The sequence below is a fragment of the Pleurodeles waltl genome, chromosome 6, assembly GCF_031143425.1.
Source record: "Pleurodeles waltl isolate 20211129_DDA chromosome 6, aPleWal1.hap1.20221129, whole genome shotgun sequence".
Lineage (NCBI taxonomy): Eukaryota > Metazoa > Chordata > Amphibia > Caudata > Salamandridae > Pleurodeles > Pleurodeles waltl.
The window spans coordinates 1,640,672,647-1,640,691,924 of NC_090445.1; the positions used below are offsets into that span (position 1 = coordinate 1,640,672,647).

General features: G+C 44.1%; 1 protein-coding gene across 3 annotated transcripts in view; it reads left to right on the forward strand.

Annotated features, from left to right (window-relative positions):
• The window catches only part of RABGAP1 (RAB GTPase activating protein 1), an 885,283-nt gene that overhangs the window by 201,951 nt on the left and 664,054 nt on the right, over positions 1-19,278 (forward strand). The gene's annotated exons all lie outside the window — the stretch shown is intronic.

The window sequence follows — 19,278 nt, forward strand, 5'->3', positions numbered from 1 at the left end:
CCGGTTAGACCCCCTCTGTATATACAGTTGAAGGATTTTGGGTTTGGCACATGATTTTTTTGTTAGTTTTATTTGCTTTCTCGCCTTATCATGGTCTGCTTCCCTTGCACCTTTCTTCTCATTCCATCATTGTAAAGCAGAGTGTGTCTGCATAGGAATAGCACACACTTTAACGGAGCAGGAACATTCTTTTGTGGGAACTTCTCTGAACAAAACTGGTTCTTAAAGGACAACTTGGGGTCTGAGGGGAGCAACATTTGTCCTGATGAAAAAAGCAGGACTCAGCACCAGCCTTTTATTGGCTGGAGCCCTCTTTAAACAGATCAAAACTAGAGAATGACAGCTGCTGTAGAGCTGTGGCATACCTGAAGAAATGCACTTTTAACTGATTGGCTCCCTCTAAATGTTTAGATCTACTTGATTTAGTGTAGGCTTTTGGCGCACAACTGCCACAGTACGGGATATAAGCAGAACCCTTCTGCCCATCGATTCTTAACCTTTCACTTCAGGAAGGTCTGCAAACCTTTTTGAATGAAGGGTGGAGCCATAAGCTGAAATTGTGGCTTTCTCCTCTGGAGAGGCATAGAATATACATTGAAAAAGGAAGCTTGCCATGTTATAATGGTGGTTTTACAAATTAATTTATATATGAAATTCATCCAGTCCTTTTCACATTCCAATAGTAGATGCACCTAACCTCCTATTACTAAGAACACACACATTTCACTTTGTCAAAATGCCTTAAGCCAGATTATTATCCAACATTCAGACACCTTGTGTAAAATCTTCAGTGTACCCTTATTTCTCCCTTGTCAGTTGATGGTAAGCAAGTACGGATGATTACGTAATCATCAGGAAGAAGTCCTACCCATATATAAAATCTGTTTGACCTGGAGCATTTAGCCCTAGGTCACAACATGTTTGTGTTTCTAGAAATCAGACTGGGAAGTTTATATCATTTCCAAACAGTATGAAGTACCTTGTTCATAGCAACAAGGAGTATTTACAGATGGAGGAAGTTGAAGATCAAACCAGGAGTCGATTCCCAGCAAATTCACTCCAAGACCAAACTTTATTCCGTTTTTTTGCATTCCATGTAACATACCCCTTTTACAAACTGTTACATGTAATTGAGCATCATCAGATCAAGTTAATTTTAGCAATCCTCAGTGAACAAAGACAATCCCAGTTGTAGTTTCCCGTAAAAGAGGAGAACCAGTTATCCCCCCATCTGTCTTCCAAAATCCAGAATCTCAAATCATGTTAGTTACCGATCGGTGATTAAAACATTCTCTGAATCAAAAGAAAAAGTACATTTGAGAATGTGCCACAAGTCCCCCACAAGGCAAAAAAAAAAAAATCATTTGGTTTCTGGTGGTGCAGACACTTTTGATTCACATAAACTAAGGACAGTAATTCTTTGTGGAAATTCAGACCCGGCCAACATCCTAGTAATTCATAGGTTCAGATGCTCATCCACATAATTTATTTTAAAAGAACACAAAATTCAGTATAAAGTACTTTGTAAATTTCAGTATCTTGTATAAAGAGGCTCTTGTTTTTTAATTTGAAAAGTTACCACATGTTTGATGATAAGGATTAGGATCTGTATCCAGTTTTTGTGGACAGTTTGTCGTAATTCCAGAAAGCACACAAGATGTGCAATGTATTGATTGCACACCATTAAATAATTAAACGTTAAGGTTTTATCAGTTTTCCTGATATTGTTGTCCTTTTAAGCATTCATAATGGATAAATGTCCAATTTCAGCTAATCTGGGACAAATACTTAAGAGGTGGACAAGTGCTTCATTCTTCAACATTTCAGTTTTTTTTTGTTAGGAGCCTAAGAGGATGGTGTGGATAAAATGGAACCTCCTTAAAATGTAATACCATACGTCATTATTGGGTCCTACATAACATTGGTCAAGTTACATAATGGTGTACAATTAATTTGTTGTAATGAGGAATACGTTCTTATTCCTCTGTAGTCTACTTAACACTGCAGTGAAAGACTGGGGATATTTAAAAAGTATGGGGCTAGCTCGTATGCCTGGGTGGGTCTCCCCACCCATTTATGACTATTAAAAACTCCCTCGTGTCTAGTGTGTTTTCTGGCCATCTAGGCTTGAGGTAAAAACCTCCATTATTTCACCCTAGCTGTGGTTAACACTCACCAAAGCCTTTGGAGCTGACAACCCTCTTTCTGCTGGGTGTCGATCCAGCTTGTCTATGAAGCCTGAAGATCCTTCATGAGCATTTGAAGCCGAAAGATCCTTTGGCACTGGCACCGAACCCTGCTTTGGCACCAAAACCACGTTGACTCTGAAATCCGCCTCCACAATGAATTGAAAAGCACCCTCTATGGCTAGCTCTGAAAACTGTGCAACTCATTCTCCAGAAGCTGCAGGAGGAGCCTGGATCAGAAACATGTGGTCGTCCATCCTCGGACAAGAATAATGAAGCTCACAGTCAAGCAGGATCTCCGAAGCTCAAGAGATACAAGGACAGGGGGACCTGTCCACTCTGTTATAACTACCTCTTCCTCCCCCCACGCTTTCTTTTTCCTGCTCCACCGCAAACCTCCTCCGTATTCAGAAGAGGGTTCACCCCACTCATCTTTTGGAGAGGGCAGCACACTTCATGCTTCTACCCCTACGACGCACCTCCCAACCTGGTGCGTAATGATGACCCATGTGATGACTTCAATGATGATCCTCTAGGCGAAACAGACCCACATCTGTACCCAGCTGGGCCTCCTCTTCCTAAGCAACCCTGTCCCCTTGATAACACTCCTGCTTACCACGAGGTGATGCAGAAGGCACCCACATATTATAAGGTGGATATGCATGTCCTTTAGGAAGATAACAACTTCCTGATACTCGAAGACCCAACTCTCATAGTGCAAATTCCATCCTGTACTCGGGTGGGGGGGGGGGGGGGTGTATGCTTAAGACTGCCACAGACATCTTTAAAAAGAGCCTATGAAGGTAAGAATAGTCACACCCCAGGAAGACCAGAAATAAAAGTCCACTCCCTACGACCCCCCCCCCCCCCACTCACACACACATAGGCGGCCACGCTCCAAACCCTGACTCTCTTGGGGTCCACACTGCACGTAAGCGCATGCAAATGCCAAGACCACAGGAGATGCTGTCCCTTTGGACAAGGAGAGTAAAAGGTACACAGTAGTGTTTTTGTATTACGAATACCTGTATTTAAGTCCTTCATGAAAGGCATCAAAAGTCATTTCTCCCAGGGTTCTTCCCATCAGAACCAATGTGGAACTTCAATATTGTCCTCAGGTGACTCATGGGTCCCCTATTTCACCCCTCACATTCTTGACCACTTCAGTACCTCTCCTGGAAGGCAAACTTCCTGGTGGCAATAATTCCCTCACGCCACTTTAGCGAGCTGCATGCACTTGAACTGTAAGAACCCTTAAAGGTTCACAGAGACAGGGTAGTTGGGGTACTCAGGACAAACCCTTAGTTCCTTCCCAATGTAGTTTCCTTGCATTTCAGTTAGACCATAGAAGTCTCGGTCTTCTTTCCCAACCAGATTCAGGAGCAGAGAGGGCACTTCATACCCGAGATGTAACACGTGCTTGCATGTGCAACATAGACAGAACTAAGCCCTCTTGCAAAGCAGACCAACTGTTTATGACCTTTACTCAGCTTCACTAGGGACATCCTATAATCTAAATCAGGAATTGCTAGATGGATAATTAAGTGTATCCAAACTTGCTATCAAAAGGCTAAGTAAACCCTCCTCTTTATCCATAGTGCTCAATCTACTCAACTTCTACAACCATCACCTTCTGAGGAAACATTCCCCTAGCCAACATGTGTAAGGTGGCCACATGGTCAACCTCACACACATTCACTAAACACTTGTGTGGATCTTCTAGCCAGGCAACAGGCTGTGGTTGAAAAGGTGGCCCTCAGGGCTTTATTTAATTTCTCTGCATCATCCACAACGTAGACACAGGTTACAAGAGAATACTACTTTAGAGTCTATGCAGAGCATGGTATCTACAGCAACACATTCTACAAATGGGCAGTGCTACTTAGCCTGTAAGCATCTGTTAATAGCAAGTAGTAGTGTAGATTCTCATTTATCCACCCTCCTACCTGGACACGTGTGGCTCTGTTCACCAATCTTTTCTTTTTCACTTGTCTCTTTTGTGCAATACACTTGTGCATCATGTGATCTTCACTTATCACTTCATACTACTCATCTGCTGTGTGGAAAACAATTTTACATGGAGTAAGTGCCGTGCAAATTGTCCGCTGACGGAGAAGTCATGACTCAAAAGACTTCTTAGAAGAAAAATAGTTTACAAACATGCAAGCCCTAAGCTAGATGGCAGGGGTATGCAGAGCATGTGAATTTATAGCACTACACGTTACAGATGCTTACACGGTAAGTAACATTTTCCTTAGTATATTTATCACTGGATATGCATCTTTACCAGAAGAAAGGGTCCTCTGTGGGTATTCAGAAAACCACTCGGTGCTTCAGACCATTGTTTCTTCAGTGAATCAGTGGAGTGCTGTTTCTTTCCTGAAGTACCCTTGTAGAATGATTACTCAAGTCCAAAATTATCAAACGTACTGGCATCAGTACATACAGCCAGTGCATTTATGTGTTGTCTTCAACCCATGTTCTTTCATTTCTTTGTTCACACTTTGGGCACCTTCTTTAGTCTGCTGTGGTCATCTATTTATTCAACACCGAAACCACGATATGTGCTTTTCCACCCACTATTAGAATCAACGCCAAACCTGTGATAATATAGATGATAGATACTCTTGTGAAGATGATCCACATGTATACTTGAATGCATCTAATATACCTTAAAATAACTTTTGATGTATAATACATTTCCAACACAATGGGTTTAGTATCTTTCATGCTTCAAAGTTCTCAATAAAAGCTGGTATATAACTTATTAATATCAACTGTGCTTTACTGTATACAACTCGTTCTATTTAGTATTTACTTCCAGATTCTGTGGTTTAATCTTGTTTCAGTAATAAACTATTCCAACTAGCTATTCCACAGTAACCGCTCCTTGTGATGTTCGATATAATTTATACTTACGACTCCCAGTCAGTTAATTATAGCCTGTTTTCATAGGATCACACTTTTTTTTGCAAATCTCACTAAATATAAACTGTTTGTCATTGTTAGAAATACTTAAATGGTATTTGCTTTGCATTTACATACTTAGGCTGTTTAGCAAACAAAGCAATGAAAATTACATTTCCCAAGAATAATGTGCGAGAGATTTCACAGTTGTGCATGTTATCCTGTTTCATTCCTCAAGTGGCAATCAAAGCATTGATCGGTATTGTAATGATACAGTGTATCCGTCACATAATACTTGTTTTGTTATACGGAGTAAACAGTGACATTTCCAACTCCTGTCCTGAGACTGAACTACGTTGAATCACATTTACGTAAGGTGTAATTTGTAGCATGTATTGGCTGCAGATACATATACTATGCACACTCCTGCTATCTAGTGTTGGACTTGGACTTTACAATTGTTTTTTCTTGAAGTAGTCTTTTATTGCTGACGTCATATGTTGTCTCCTCCTCCTCGAAGGGAATGCGCATGTTCAACCGCTCGTTTGTTAGATTTATATTTTTTCGGCATCGGGTTCAGATGGACTGTGCCAGAGCTCCTTGCAGCTTCAATGCCATATTGGCCTGTGGACATCTAAATGGTTCAGAAGAATCCTTCACGATGAAAACTACCCTGACACGGCTCAGTCGACCAGTGGGTCGTGAGGTACTTTCTCAATGGCAAAAGGCCTTCACTCGACTTCGGAAAGCCCTCCCTCCCAAGATCCGTCAAGAATTTTCATCTCTGGGTAATGAAGGGGGAAAAGGACAGACTTTTCAGTAAATGCCCTCAGTGCTGGGCTAAATATGCTTATTCATATTCTCACAACGTCTGCAACCTCTGCCTGTCGCTGGAGCACAAGGAACAGGATTGCACCGCCTGCAGCCTGTTCAAAAATAAAGACTAAAACCAGACACAACTGCAGACTGGCACATAACATGGAAATTGAGCAGAAGCAGTTATCGCCAGAAAAAGGACAACTGCTTCAATCCATTGAGGGTGAAGAAGACGTGGACGTCCCTATCAGACAGGGTATATCGTAGACAACCCACACTTCATTGCATCTGACGAATCCAGCCAGGATAAGAGGTCTTGCATGCTGGTTATAGACCCCGCACGAACACCTACAGCTGGGGCCCATGATGAGGGGGACACCAAGGGCTATGAGCACAGTTTAACCTCCTCCCCCATGCAGAGCAACACATGGGATGAGATGGAGGACATCTTACAACATCTCCCCAACCAATACTAAAAGGGAGAAGATCTAGTTGCAGAGAGGAGATAGCTATCTAATGCCACAATATTGTGCCCTAGACAGCGCAGACACAGCTGCACGAGGAATACATTCCTTAGTACTACTGCATAGACTTGCATAGGTATGCATCTCTAGTTTCAAACCAGAGGTTCAGCAACACCTTCTAAATGTCCCATTTAATGGAGACAAGCTCTTTGGTCCAGAAGTACACACAATTAAAAAAACCTCAAGGATCCTAAGACTTCAAAATCTGTTCAGAGATACCAGGGAAAAGGGGCCTCAAAGAACAACACTTCTGAGACCCAAACTTGCCAAAAGCAACACCAACAATACCACCATCAAGCAGGAAAAGGGTATTCCAGAGGAGGCTATAAACTTAAAGCCAAAGGTAGAGGTAGACCAGCTAAGGGGAGACTCCACCTCAAAACAATGACTTACCTATAGTTGTCCATCACACATCACCTGTTGGGGGAAGGCTACAGCAGTTCCCACAGTTGTGGCCAGAAGTAACGTCAAACCAGTGGGTATTGGACATTGTCCGCAAGGGGTACTGCATAGAACTCAACGTCCACCCTGTGTGTTGCTGGTGCCTCCAGTTTGTGGTAAGTGTACGTCATTATCAATTCAACGTTCTATCATTTGGAGTAACAGCAGCCCCAAGGGTGTTCACCTGATGTTTATAAGTTGTGGCATCTAGTTTTGAGGAGGCAAAACGTTCATGTCCTCCCATACCTTGGCTGATCAAGTGTTCCTGCAAACAAAAATGTTTGCAAGACACACAGGATAAAATCAACCTGTTACACAAACTGGGATTCACAATAAATGTTCCAAAATCCCAATTACCTTTCCAGACACAGCCTTACCTGGGGGCAATACTGCACTCTAACCAAGCAAAAAGTTAACCTCAATCTGCAGAGGATTCTCAATCTCCAGAACCAACTGGCTTTTTTTCAGCCACATCGTCGTCAGTCGGGATGCTGATGCGGCTAGGTGGCATAATGGCACCCTGTATAGCAATTGTTCCTCAATCAAAACTACACATGCCACCATTGCAGTAGTGTATAGCGTCTCAATCGTCATAAGTGGTGTGCAACTTGGGGGGGGGGGGGGGGGGGGGGGTGAAGGGGGGGGGTGGTGTCTGGGAAATCTAGTATTGATTTCACCCTGCGTCCAATCGCTGAAGTGGGGAAATGTACAAAACATACTGAAGGGCAGAGCCTTTATTCACCCAGTCTCACAAGTGAGTCACTTCAGATATTTCACTGGTGTGCTGGGGTGCACACTTGACACTTGGAGGACATCGCAGTGCAGGGTCAGTGGTCTGCTCATCAACAAACATTCCACATCAAAGTTTTAGAACTAGTAGCCTTCCAACTGGCTCTCACAGAATTCCTTCCCAACATAGTAGGGTAAATGTACTTCTCTGCACAGACAATAGTACAGCAATGTACTACATCCAGTAACAATCAGACAGCTCAGCACTGTCACCCTTTGGGTATCTGGGTGCCTAATCTCAGTCGAATAGCCAGGTTTTGAGTTTCTTTCTGAAGTCTTCCAGGGAGACTGCTGTTCAAAGGGGAGCGGGGGAGGGAATTGAATGGAGGGGGAGGGAGGATGTGGAGGTCATTCCTGGTCTTGGCGTGATGTAAGAGGATGCAGCTATGATGAATGCAGGGGGGGGAGGTTTGCAAGGGCAAGAGACTAGGAGTGCAGGTGTCTTGAGGGGAGATGGAATTTCATTCAAAGGTTGATTTAGGAAGGTCCTTGATTGTGTAGAGCTTAGTAGGCGAGGGTGAGGCTCTTGAACTTGCATCTCTTCTGGTTGGGGAGCCAGTGCAGGGTTCGGAGGTGGAGGGTGATGTGGGTCCGTTTGGGGAGGTCCAGGATGAGTCTGGCTGCTGCATTCTGTATGGTCTGGGAGGAAATGCCTGCGTAGAGAGTTGCTGTAGTTGAGGTGGCTAGTTGACAAGGGCCTTGGTGATAGTTTTTCTGGTGTTGAGTAGGATCGATCTGAAGATACTGTGGATAATGCGCAGGGTGTGGAAGCAGGAGGAGGTGACTGCATTGACTTGTTTCATAGTCAGTTTTTTGTTGAGGGTGATTTCTAGGTTGGTGCATGGTCTGTGGGAGTGTCTGTTGGTCGAAGTTCTGCTGGCCACCAGCTGTTGTCCCAAGCGGAGGTCCTCTTCCCTAAGATCAGCGCTTCTGTCTTTCTGGAGTTGAGTTTGAGGCAGTTATTTCTCATCCAGTTGACTGTTAATCATGGCGTTGCAGAAGTTATTTTTGGCGTTGGAGGGGTCCTTGGTGAGCGATAGGATTAGTTGAATGTGATCTGCGTATATTGAGTCTGTGAATCCTAATGATGGCTGAGGAGAGCAAGGTCATATAGATGTTGAACAGGGTGGGGCTGACTAAGCTCTTTGGGGTATGCCGTATATGATGTCCTTGGGTTCCGAGGTGTAGGGATTCAGCTGGATGCCCTATGTGCGGAAAATGTGCAGAAAATGCCCTATGTGTAAGGGAAAGTGGCCATCCACTTGACGACGTTTTGCTGTATGCCAATGTTGTAGTCTGTTGATGAGGGTGTGGTGGGAATCTGTTGATGAGGGTGTGGTGGGAATCTGTTGATGAGGGTGTGGTGGGAATCTGTTGATGAGGGTGTGGTGGGAATCTGTTGAACACAGCAGAGAGGTCGAGGATGATCAGGGCCCCAATTTTTTGATCAGTGCAGTCTCAGTACTGTGGTTGGCTCGGAAACCTGAATGTGAGAACTAAAGTAAGTAGTTTTGTTCCAGGTGTTCGGTGAGTTGTTGGTTGATGTCTTTCTCCAGAACTATCGCCGAGTAGGGGAGCAGGAAGATCGGGTGGTAGTTTTTGAGATCACTGGGGTCGGCGGAGGCTTTCTTAAAGAGGGGTCTGACCGTGGCGTTTTTCCAGCCATCCAGGAAGGCTGCCATGGAGATGGAGGAGTTGATGATTCTGGCAAGTTTAGTGCTGATTTGGGTGTTTTAAGTTTGAAGACTATGTTGCGGCAGGGGTCAGTGGGCGTGCCAGAGTGGATTGAATACTTGATGGCCGCGGTGGTCTGAGTAGTGAACAGAGACTAGGTGGTGATAATTTGGCTGGTGTGTGTTGAGGTGCTTGAGGTTTAGATACATGGGTTGAGGGTCCAAATAGTTGTAGATGGAGGCAATCATGGTGTGGAAGTATTCTGAGAGGGAGTCTCAGTTCTTGGGAGGGGTGGATGGTGTTTTCTGTGGCTGTCTCGTGGAGAATTCCTTGACTATCTTGAAGAGTTCCTTTGCGTGGTTGGCCGCCGTGTTGGGTGCGGGCTGTGAAGGCTGCTTTCTTGGCTTTCTTGATGCGTGGTAGTTGCTGATGGCTGCTTTATGGGTACACATTCAGTACAATTGTCTCAACTAGCACACACTATATGGAAATGGGCTATCAAAGGCATCCACCCCCTGGCAGAATGCTTAACACTTAATGAGTGGACAGTTCAGAAGCAGACCTACTAAGCAGAATGCAGCAACAGGTCCACGAGTGGAAAGTCCAAGCTAGAGTAATACACAAATAGTTTAGAAAGTGTGGAACACCAGAGATAGATCGCTTCGCCACCGCAGAAAATGCAAAAGGCCAAAACTTTGCATCCAGGCACCCACATCCACAGTTCAAGGACAATGCTCTATGGATAAACTGGGGTATTTACATATGCTTTTCCACCTCTCCCACTCATTCAATATCTGGTCAGGAAACTCAGACAGACATCACTTAAAATGACCTTCATAGCTCCAACATGGGCATGCCAACCTTGGTACGCAACGCTAATAGAATAGTCCCTAGAACCTTCTCCATATTCCAGATCTTCTCACACAAAGCAAAGACAAAGTCAGGCACCCAAATGCAAGGCAACTCACCCTAGCAATGTGGCTCCTGAAGTTGTAGAGTTTGGTAACTTCCTGTTGCCTCCAGAATGCATGAACATTCTAAAGGCAGCCAACCACAAGAGACTGTTATGCGCAGTACACAACTGGACAATAGTTTGTGTGCTACTTGTAACACCTCCAGAAATCAAATCTAGCATACACTTAAATTAGACTGCATCTAAAAGCGCATGCAGCTCATGTCCAAAACAGGAAACGTCAGTCACTTTTTTGGATACCAGTAATAAAGACTTTCATGTAAGGGTTGGAGTAATGCCACCGCATACACTTCCTGTGCCTTCATGGAACTTAAATATAGTGTTGACACATCAAATGTTCACACAAACCACTACATTCATGTCTCTTACAATTTCTAACATGGAAAGTGGCCTTCCTGATTGCAATAACATCACTAAGAAGAGTTCGCAAAATTCACTCACTAACTATAGAGGAACCCTACTTCTAGGTATTCCAAGACAAATTTAGGCTATGCACAAACCCAAGGTTTCTGCCAAAAATCATCTCAACTTTTCAATTAAATCAGACTAGATATGCTGGTGTTCTTCTTAAGCCCTGAGACAGTGGTAGAACGGGCTCTGCATACACTTGATGTTAAAAGGGCCCTTGTGTATTAAATAGAAAGAACACAACAACTGTTTGTGGCTTTCTCAAAGGAAATATAACACCATTTCAAAAGCTGGTATTGCAAGATGAATTGTCAAGTACATCAAGTTTTGCTCCATTAAAACAAACAATAACCCTCCCTACAGTTCAAAGGTCTTATTCCACAACATAAAAAAGGATCATCAATGGTTTTCCTGGGAATAGTCCGCTAACCGAGTGTGTGGTGGCTACATGAACAAACCTGCACACGCTCACCAAACACTACAGTGTGGGTGTGCAGTCCAGACAACAGTCTCTGGTGGAACAAACAGTTCTACGCACATTATTTCAAGTAAATGAACCATCTGATGCCTAAAGCCACCACAAGAGGAATACTGCTTTACAGTCTATGCATAGCCTGTATATCTGCAGCCAACACATGCTCCGAATGGAGTATGTTACCCTGTAAGCATCTATTCGTAGTGTGTAGTACTGCAGATTCACATGCGCCCTCCCTCCTCCCCGGCAAATATGAGATTTTGCCATATACACACATGGGCAATGTAGGCAGCTGGCTTTCTATATAGTGCACTAAAATGAAGTACACTGTAGAGAGTCCAGTGGACCCCCAATTCGTTTTGCAGAGGCTAAAGTAGGTAGGACTAATGCTCTGTTTTGTGGTAGTGTGGGCAAGCAGATAGGCTCATCAGAGGGTAGTGCTAAACATTTGTTGTACTCTGAGGCAATAAATGTGACATACATTCAAAGAATAAATCCAAGACAAGTTTAGAAAAATCACAACTTTTTATGTGTTTCAAACCCAAGAACTTCGAAATCGAGTAAGTAGAATTTTAAGCATAAATACTTTGCAGATTCAGAAATCAACACTTGTAATTTTCAGAGTTCTTTCATTGTTATCCTATTGAGGAAAAACAATGTTCAGCAAACACTGGATTAACAATGACTTACAAAGCCAATCTCAGGGAGTTAAGGTACATACTGAGCACTGATCAGAACCACACCAGCGGGTCACTCCAGACAGAGATGGGCCAGCCGGGTGCAGGGGTGAAGTAAGGCATTGGGTGCCTAATAGTTTCCTATGGGAGTTTGGTTTTTGTGAAGGCAAGCGGCAGGCTCTGGTTAGGAAGCCAGTCACGGACAACAAGCAGGTAGGTAGTAGACTTGGTTTGCTCGGGACGTATGTGCCCCTTTGGTCCTATTCTCCAGGGCCCAGGGGCGCCAGATGCAGGGTTGTCCTTAGTTGTTGTGTTTTCTCATCACAGAACACTGGCGGTAAGGGAATCCTGCATGTTGAGGCTGCAGGCACCGTCGGGGAGTCCATCAGGGGTGGACCCAGGGTGAACTAGAGCGCTTATGAGCTAGGGGACATAGTTGCACCAGTGACCCACCTCAGATGGGGTCAGGGGCGACAGGTTGAAGTGGTTGCTGGTGGCTTTGGGTTTTCTCTCACCACAAGGCTGCGGGAGAGGTGCCCTGCGTGCAGAAGCTGCAGAGGTGTCAGGTGAGTCCAAGATGGGTAAGACCACATTGGACTTTGGCACTATTGACTGGCTTCACCTTGGGTCATGGACATTGGGGGCAATGCTCACTTCAGGTTTAGGTTGACTACACTCTTTCTATGACCACTTTCACTGGGTCGTAGGCATAACCTAGTGGCCTAATTCCTTCCAAACAAGTTGGAGGAGTTGTAGTGTCCACTTGAGTTCGTCCACTTTAGGGATAGGACTGGCATGAAGTGGGCACATCTTATCTGCCTAATTTTCCCACCTGTGCTTCTGCCAAAAGTGGGGTCCGGACAGGGGGGGTCGGTTATTTCTGCTATCTAGAGAGACCTAGGTCTCAATACAAAGGCAGCTAGGCCTTTGAAGCTTCCGCCCTGGAATGTCCATCCTGCCTGGGTGAGGTGATAACACCCTTGCCCAATGCAGGCTTTGGTCTCTGGCCCTCGAGAGCGATGGCTCTAACCTTGGGGGGCATATGGGGGGAGGTTAGAATGAGTCTGTGGTGGCTGAACCGGTCAGGCCCAGTCAGGAAGTACACTAGTACTAGTAGCTGGTAGGTTTTCAGGGGGGCACCTGTGATATTTTTTATTTTTTATTTTTTTTTAATAAATCCATCCCAAGTTTCAGTGAAACCATTGTGCTGCTGGGGAGCTTGTAATGACCAGTACATGTATTTAAAATGGCTTCCCTGTTCATTTACTATGCCTCTAAATTGACAGACATAAAAGGGGTATATCTGCTCGTGCATATATGCCCTCACAAATGCCCTGATGCACCCTGATTTAGGAGTGACCTGCACCTGGCACATGCAGTGATAGGTGACTTGGCACACAGGATTGTGAGCCAGGTCATGTTTTCAATTTAGCCTGCACCAATGCACGCAGTCTGCAATCGTAGCACTGTGTGGGTTTGGTTGAAGGATCCGGGGTGGGCGGGGGGTTGACACAACTGGTGCTGAAGCCCTCAGAGACCTTCTTTATTACCTCAGGCCCTAGGTACTAGGATACCATTTACTAGGAATTTATTGTGTGTGCTAAAGTGGGCAAAACAACTGAGTTTTGGTGAAAGAGATCTGGCACTAGGGACCTGTTTAGCAACCACATCCGATACCAGGCAAATAGTGGCACTATGTTGACAATAAGACTTCCTTGATAAAAACAACTTGCAAAGTCAAACCCAGCACTAGATGGCAGGAGTGTGCATAGCTCGTGAATCCGTAACACTACTCACTACGAATAGACACCTTCGGGGTAAGTAACATACTCATTTATGCTGATTCAAATTGGACTCAAAGATTATAGAATCGTTATTAAGGCTCTAAGGCACCTTTAGTGATTTTGACACCTTTTTGGAAGAGTGCTCTGCACATATTGCTTTATAGTCTTTACTAACATTCTTTGCAGTTTTCCTTGTTGAAGTAGCGGATTTCTGCTTAAAGGTCATGGAAACCTACAATATCAAATCTCTTTTAGACCTATTGCTTTGCTTTAGTCCTTCAAGGAAAAAAAACGTTCAGATTAGTTTCTACACAACACTTTTCCATGTGTTCAGTGATGGCGTTAGTGAATCATTGACGCAAATGTTGGCACAGTTTATCAATACAATAGGTCTTAATATGGACCTTATCATATCAAGGATACACATTCTCAAGTGGTCCTGCAACTCCTTAACTAAATCTTTGTCCCTGGCATCAGGCTAGATCTGGAAACTTTAATTCTCTCTGTGCCGGTAGGGGGTGCTGTCTTCATCTCGGCACCAGCAACTATGCCTGTATGATGTTAATGGAGGCATGAAGTGTCCCTTCAGAAGTCCTCCCGTCAGTTATTTTCCCCCTCTATTTGGACATCAGTTTGACGAGGTACAGTGCAAAACCTAGACCTAAACCTTATTATAATAACCACAGCTAAACACCAGCATTCAATAAGGAGAAGAGTCTGGGACAAGTGAAGATGTAATTTTATTTCTCGAAAGAAATCCATAAGTCTTATTTTGGTTGTAGTGATAAGTGTCCGGGTGAAATCTATGCTTTGGTTGTTTTCAGGTTTACTTCCTCTCATAGGTACAGAGTAATGCTCACACTGATGGTGGAGGAACACCGTCCTTGTGGCACTGGATGTATGTAAGATCCAATTGGCATGTTGATTATAGCAATACAAATGTGTATGTAGTTTTTGGCTGTAAGATAATGATCTACATCATACATGAAGGCATATGACTGTAGATCTGCAAACAAATTCGTAACCATGTTCATAACTCAATAACTATGGAGGTAGAATGTAACCTGGGTTCAGATGGAAGATGTGTAGTACCTGCGCAGTCTGTGCTGGTCCTAGTATTATTTAAAGCTCCAAATCCTGCAGAAAAACCATCCTGTAGCGGGGTGACAGGTTAAATGGAAATTCATTCAATTATTTCCTAGTGACTACATAATCCTTCCTACTTGTCTGTCTTCCTTGCTGCCATACAGGATCCTCCGTCTCTAGAATATATTTGCCTTGCATCATCCTTATTAAGAACACCACCATTGTTGGCCAGATCAAGAATGGTGTCAGTGTCATCATTATCCAGATATAAGTCCAAGGGGGAGTTTTAAAAAATATCTAACATGCCTACGTTCTTACGTTCTTTTTCTCTGGAACAATAATTTCAAACATAGGACTTGACTTCACTATAGACAAATCATTAACCACAGAAGGCTCACAGTCTGATAAATCAAAATTAGAATTTTGTGATGCTGGGAAAACGTTAAAAACTTACTGACAGTGGTGTTGCTGATCATGCATTCAACGCAAGTTCAGTGCTTCCCGCATAATCTGTGCTTGCACATGGTTACTCTTCTTTCAGAAAGAAATCAGACATGATAATATTATACAACTGGTGAGCATTTGTGTTCCTTTTGTTGCTAGCACTGGCGCCCAATAGACAGGACCTCACTGCTCCTCCTTCCTCAGAACCTCAGCCCTGAGCTCTCTGACCTTTAACAAGCAGTCAGTCGCTGCAGGATATCTGCACTTGAAGCTGTTTAGCTCTCGTCGCTTTCCTCTGAGTCTCCGTAAACATTTATTTTTCCTGGGTATTTGTATTGTAATTTGTATAGTTGAATCCCAACTGTCAGATACTATTAATGTAAACAATGAAACATCAGCTTTCTGTTGTGCTGGGATTAGAGCATTTCATTCTATTGTTTTTGCAGTTGAGGTAAAGTTTTTTTTTTTGTTTTTTTTTTTTTGTTAGGTTTTTACTGCCGTTTTTATTGTATTTTTACTGTGTAAGATGGCTGTTCTCGAATAAGTGAATAAACCTGAAACTTTTGCAGTTGAGGTCTTTGCATAAGGTCCTTGCATTACTCTTGCACAGCTGCACAAGCATGGGATTAACGCTGTTTAGTGCCCACTTCCTATTGCACCTATTTATTCCATGTAAAAGACTGTGTAATTGTCATGCAGTGGTTTAATTAACAAGGCTTTAGGGACTGCTTTCTGATATTGAAGAAAGACCTGTTTATTGTTGCATCATATTCAGATTATACATCTAACTGGCCTGACTCACACCCGATTGCACCCAGTGTAAATGTAAAGTACATTTGGTATGCCTGATTTAGTAATGGTACAGTTATTAACCCAATCATGTTCGCGTGGTCTTTCTTTAATGATTGCTGTTGTAACTTCTATGAGAACTTTATTTGACTGAAACGCTCCCCTGTCGCAGAATATAGATGGGATTTGTAGCAGTTGGTGTCGCCTGATTTTATTGTATACAATATTAACCCTGAGCGGAATTTATGTAACTGTAATGGACAAATTATGCAAAATAACCCAGAAAAGTGTGTGAATTTATTTTGGCTGAAAAGATTCCTGAGTGCGTTTTGTACCGTCTATGTAATCTCATAAAGCCATGCTGTGTGCCGGCGAGCGTAGAGGAAGGCAGATAAATGAATCTGTTTTTTTTTTTTTTTTTTTTACGTTTTCTGCATCATCAATCTTGTACTTTGTATCTTTTGTACTGCAGAAGTTTAGCAATGTTGGCTTAAATTGTGACAGTCCATTCCTAATCTCCAGTACCTGCCTAGATTCAATACTGGGAAAATCGGAATGTTCAAGGTAGATGAGCATGGGGTAACAATTCCCTGATAATGGTATTAGTCTAGAATATGTTTGAGGTCAAATTTGGGCTTCATGTTTGATTGGATAATGCTTTTGAACTTGTGGTTTACCTCTCAATTGAATAACAAGTGGCATTGAATTTTTATCCCAGCGTACTTTTTTTGCACAGGGCAGTAACCATTGGTGACACCCACTTTGTAGTGTACCAGTCTCTAAGTGGCTAGAACACCAAGGGAAGGAAAGGCCCCATTTTAGCTCATACTCTGGGGATAGCATTGATTCTAAAATTTGAGGGACAGCCTTCTGCAAATAGTATAACATAATCAGTTAGCTGAGTCCAATAACCACTTTAATGTCAATCTAAACTTTATAGACCATCCGGTACCTGAACATAGTCGTTAGTTGTCCACTCCCCCACCTCCAACACCTCCCCTAAACACCTCCCCTGACTGAATATGCCAACAGTACCATTCTAAATACCCCTGGGTCCATCTCCACGGCATCTGAAATCTCTGCCATTCGCTGGACCATGACCAGTGCTTGTGCAACTCCTGCTTGGCATTCTGCAGAAAGAAAACTGTGTCAGCGATGTGACAGATGGTGAGCCCAAAGCAGAATGTTGAAGTCCTCCTCTGTAACGCCAGACATCATTGGCGAGGCTGATCCGCTCAGCGCTGTAGAAGAGGAATCTGAGGAAAGATCCTTCAAGGAGCCTCAACAAGCTTAGTCTGCAGATGCCCATTGGCACCAAAACCTCAAATCTGACCCTGTCTTTGAGGCCGAAAGCACCTTTGGCACCAAAACAGCTGCCTTCAATGCAAAAATCAGTCTGCTCCAAAGCCCTCTGCTCACAAGCTCGACGAAATCCCAATCCTGTACACTCCAGCAGGAGCTGGACAAAAGACAAAGGAGGATCATTCTCTTCCTCTACATAGGACACCCTTGCACCTCTCTTGCTTTACAAGAGGTCTAAGGATAAAGCTTTTCTTCCTTCTCCTCCACCACTACCACCTAGGCCCTTGTCTCCTATTACTTCCCCACAGAGGTGTCCAGTTACACTCTGACATGGGCAGTACAGACCCATACTCTTCGACTGAGGGTTTTGCCCCAGTCTACATTGGCCCCTCAGGTGATTCTTGAGAGGATTTTGATGTGGACTGTCTGACAGATCCAGCTCTAGAGTATGACCCAGTCAGGGCCTCCTTGCTGGATTACACCACGTGTACCACAGCATTAGTCAACATGCAGAGTCCTACCATTGGGTGGTCCTCTGTGTGACTGAGGATCACAACTGTTTGGTGGAGGCGCTTTTAAAGAATGATTGTTCCATTCCATACATCCCTGTGCTCAAGAAGATGATAAAATCCATCCCAGATATTTTCAAAGACCCAGTCATATCCTGGGTAGTCAGACCTCGTATAGAGAAAATATATATGACAGCACCCTCTGATCAGCTCTACATCAAGGGTGTTTCCCACCAGGCACCCTGGTTGTCACCACTACTAGGAAAAAGGAAGCAGCCCAGGCCAGGCCACAGATGGAGGGGCTCCTACAGTATCTCCCTGACTAGTACTGTAAATGGGGGGGTGGGGGGGAGGTACTTGCTGAAGAAAGGAAAGCCATTCCCATTGCTACTGTCAGGTGTGCCTTGGTTCCAGCAGACACAGATGCCAGAGTAGTGAACTTATTCATAATTCTCCAGCTCTATTCCTGGTTCAGTGTGTCCAGGTTCAAGCTGGTGGTGCAACAACACCTTGTTTAACCTACCGTTTGATGGGGAGCACCTTTATGGACCTCAGGTTAACACTGTGTTTGAGGAAAATTGAGAAGGACATGGAGATTGCTAAGGTAATTGGGTGCCCTCTAGGACCCTGCTGACAGGGTTCTTTTAGGAACAGGCTACAGGTGGGTCCAGGCCACTTACTCAGAACCAACCCAGTCCTACCTTCAGCAGCACCAGGGTTATGGCCAACACAATGGCAGAGGCTTCTCACAGGGTCCCTGTAAGGGGAATAGCTACAAAGGCAGAAGCAGAGGCACTATTAGTAAGGGAGCTTCTACCTCTAAAAACTGACTTGCCCTTCATCCCCTCCAATCACTCAATACCTGTCCAGGGAAGGGGAGGGGGGGATGTTAGACTTTAGAGATTTCTTTCCTGCTGTGAGAACATCACAACAGACCAATAGGTCCTAGTCATTACTGACAACGGCTACTGCCTCAAGCTCATCTCCCCCACCAAACCCCCCCACGTCATACCCACTCCCAGAACACCTTGGGTTACTGCAAGGCGAGGTTTAGATGCTCTTACTCAAAGGAGCCACTGAGCTAGTACCCCATCAACACCAGAGCAATGCAGTTTACTCCCTATACCTCCTCATAACTGAGAATTAGGGATCTCTTGGCCCTATCCTCGACCTCCGCTCTCTCCAGATGCATCCTGTCAGAACTCCTTTTCATGGTCACCCTTTTGCAGAATGGCGACTTCATGGCCAAACTGGACCTTAAGGTTGCCCACTTTAACATCCCAATCCATCTAGCACATCGGCTCTACCTTCACTTCATTGTAAGTGGTCTACTTCACCAGTTCAGGGTTCTGCCCTTCGATGTCATCACGACCCCAAGGGTCTTCACCAAATGTCTAGTGAGGGTGGCCACTCACCTCAAGAGGGGAGAAAACCCACGTCTTTCCCTCCCTAGAAGACCAGCTGATCAAGAGTTCTAGCAAATGGGAATGCCTA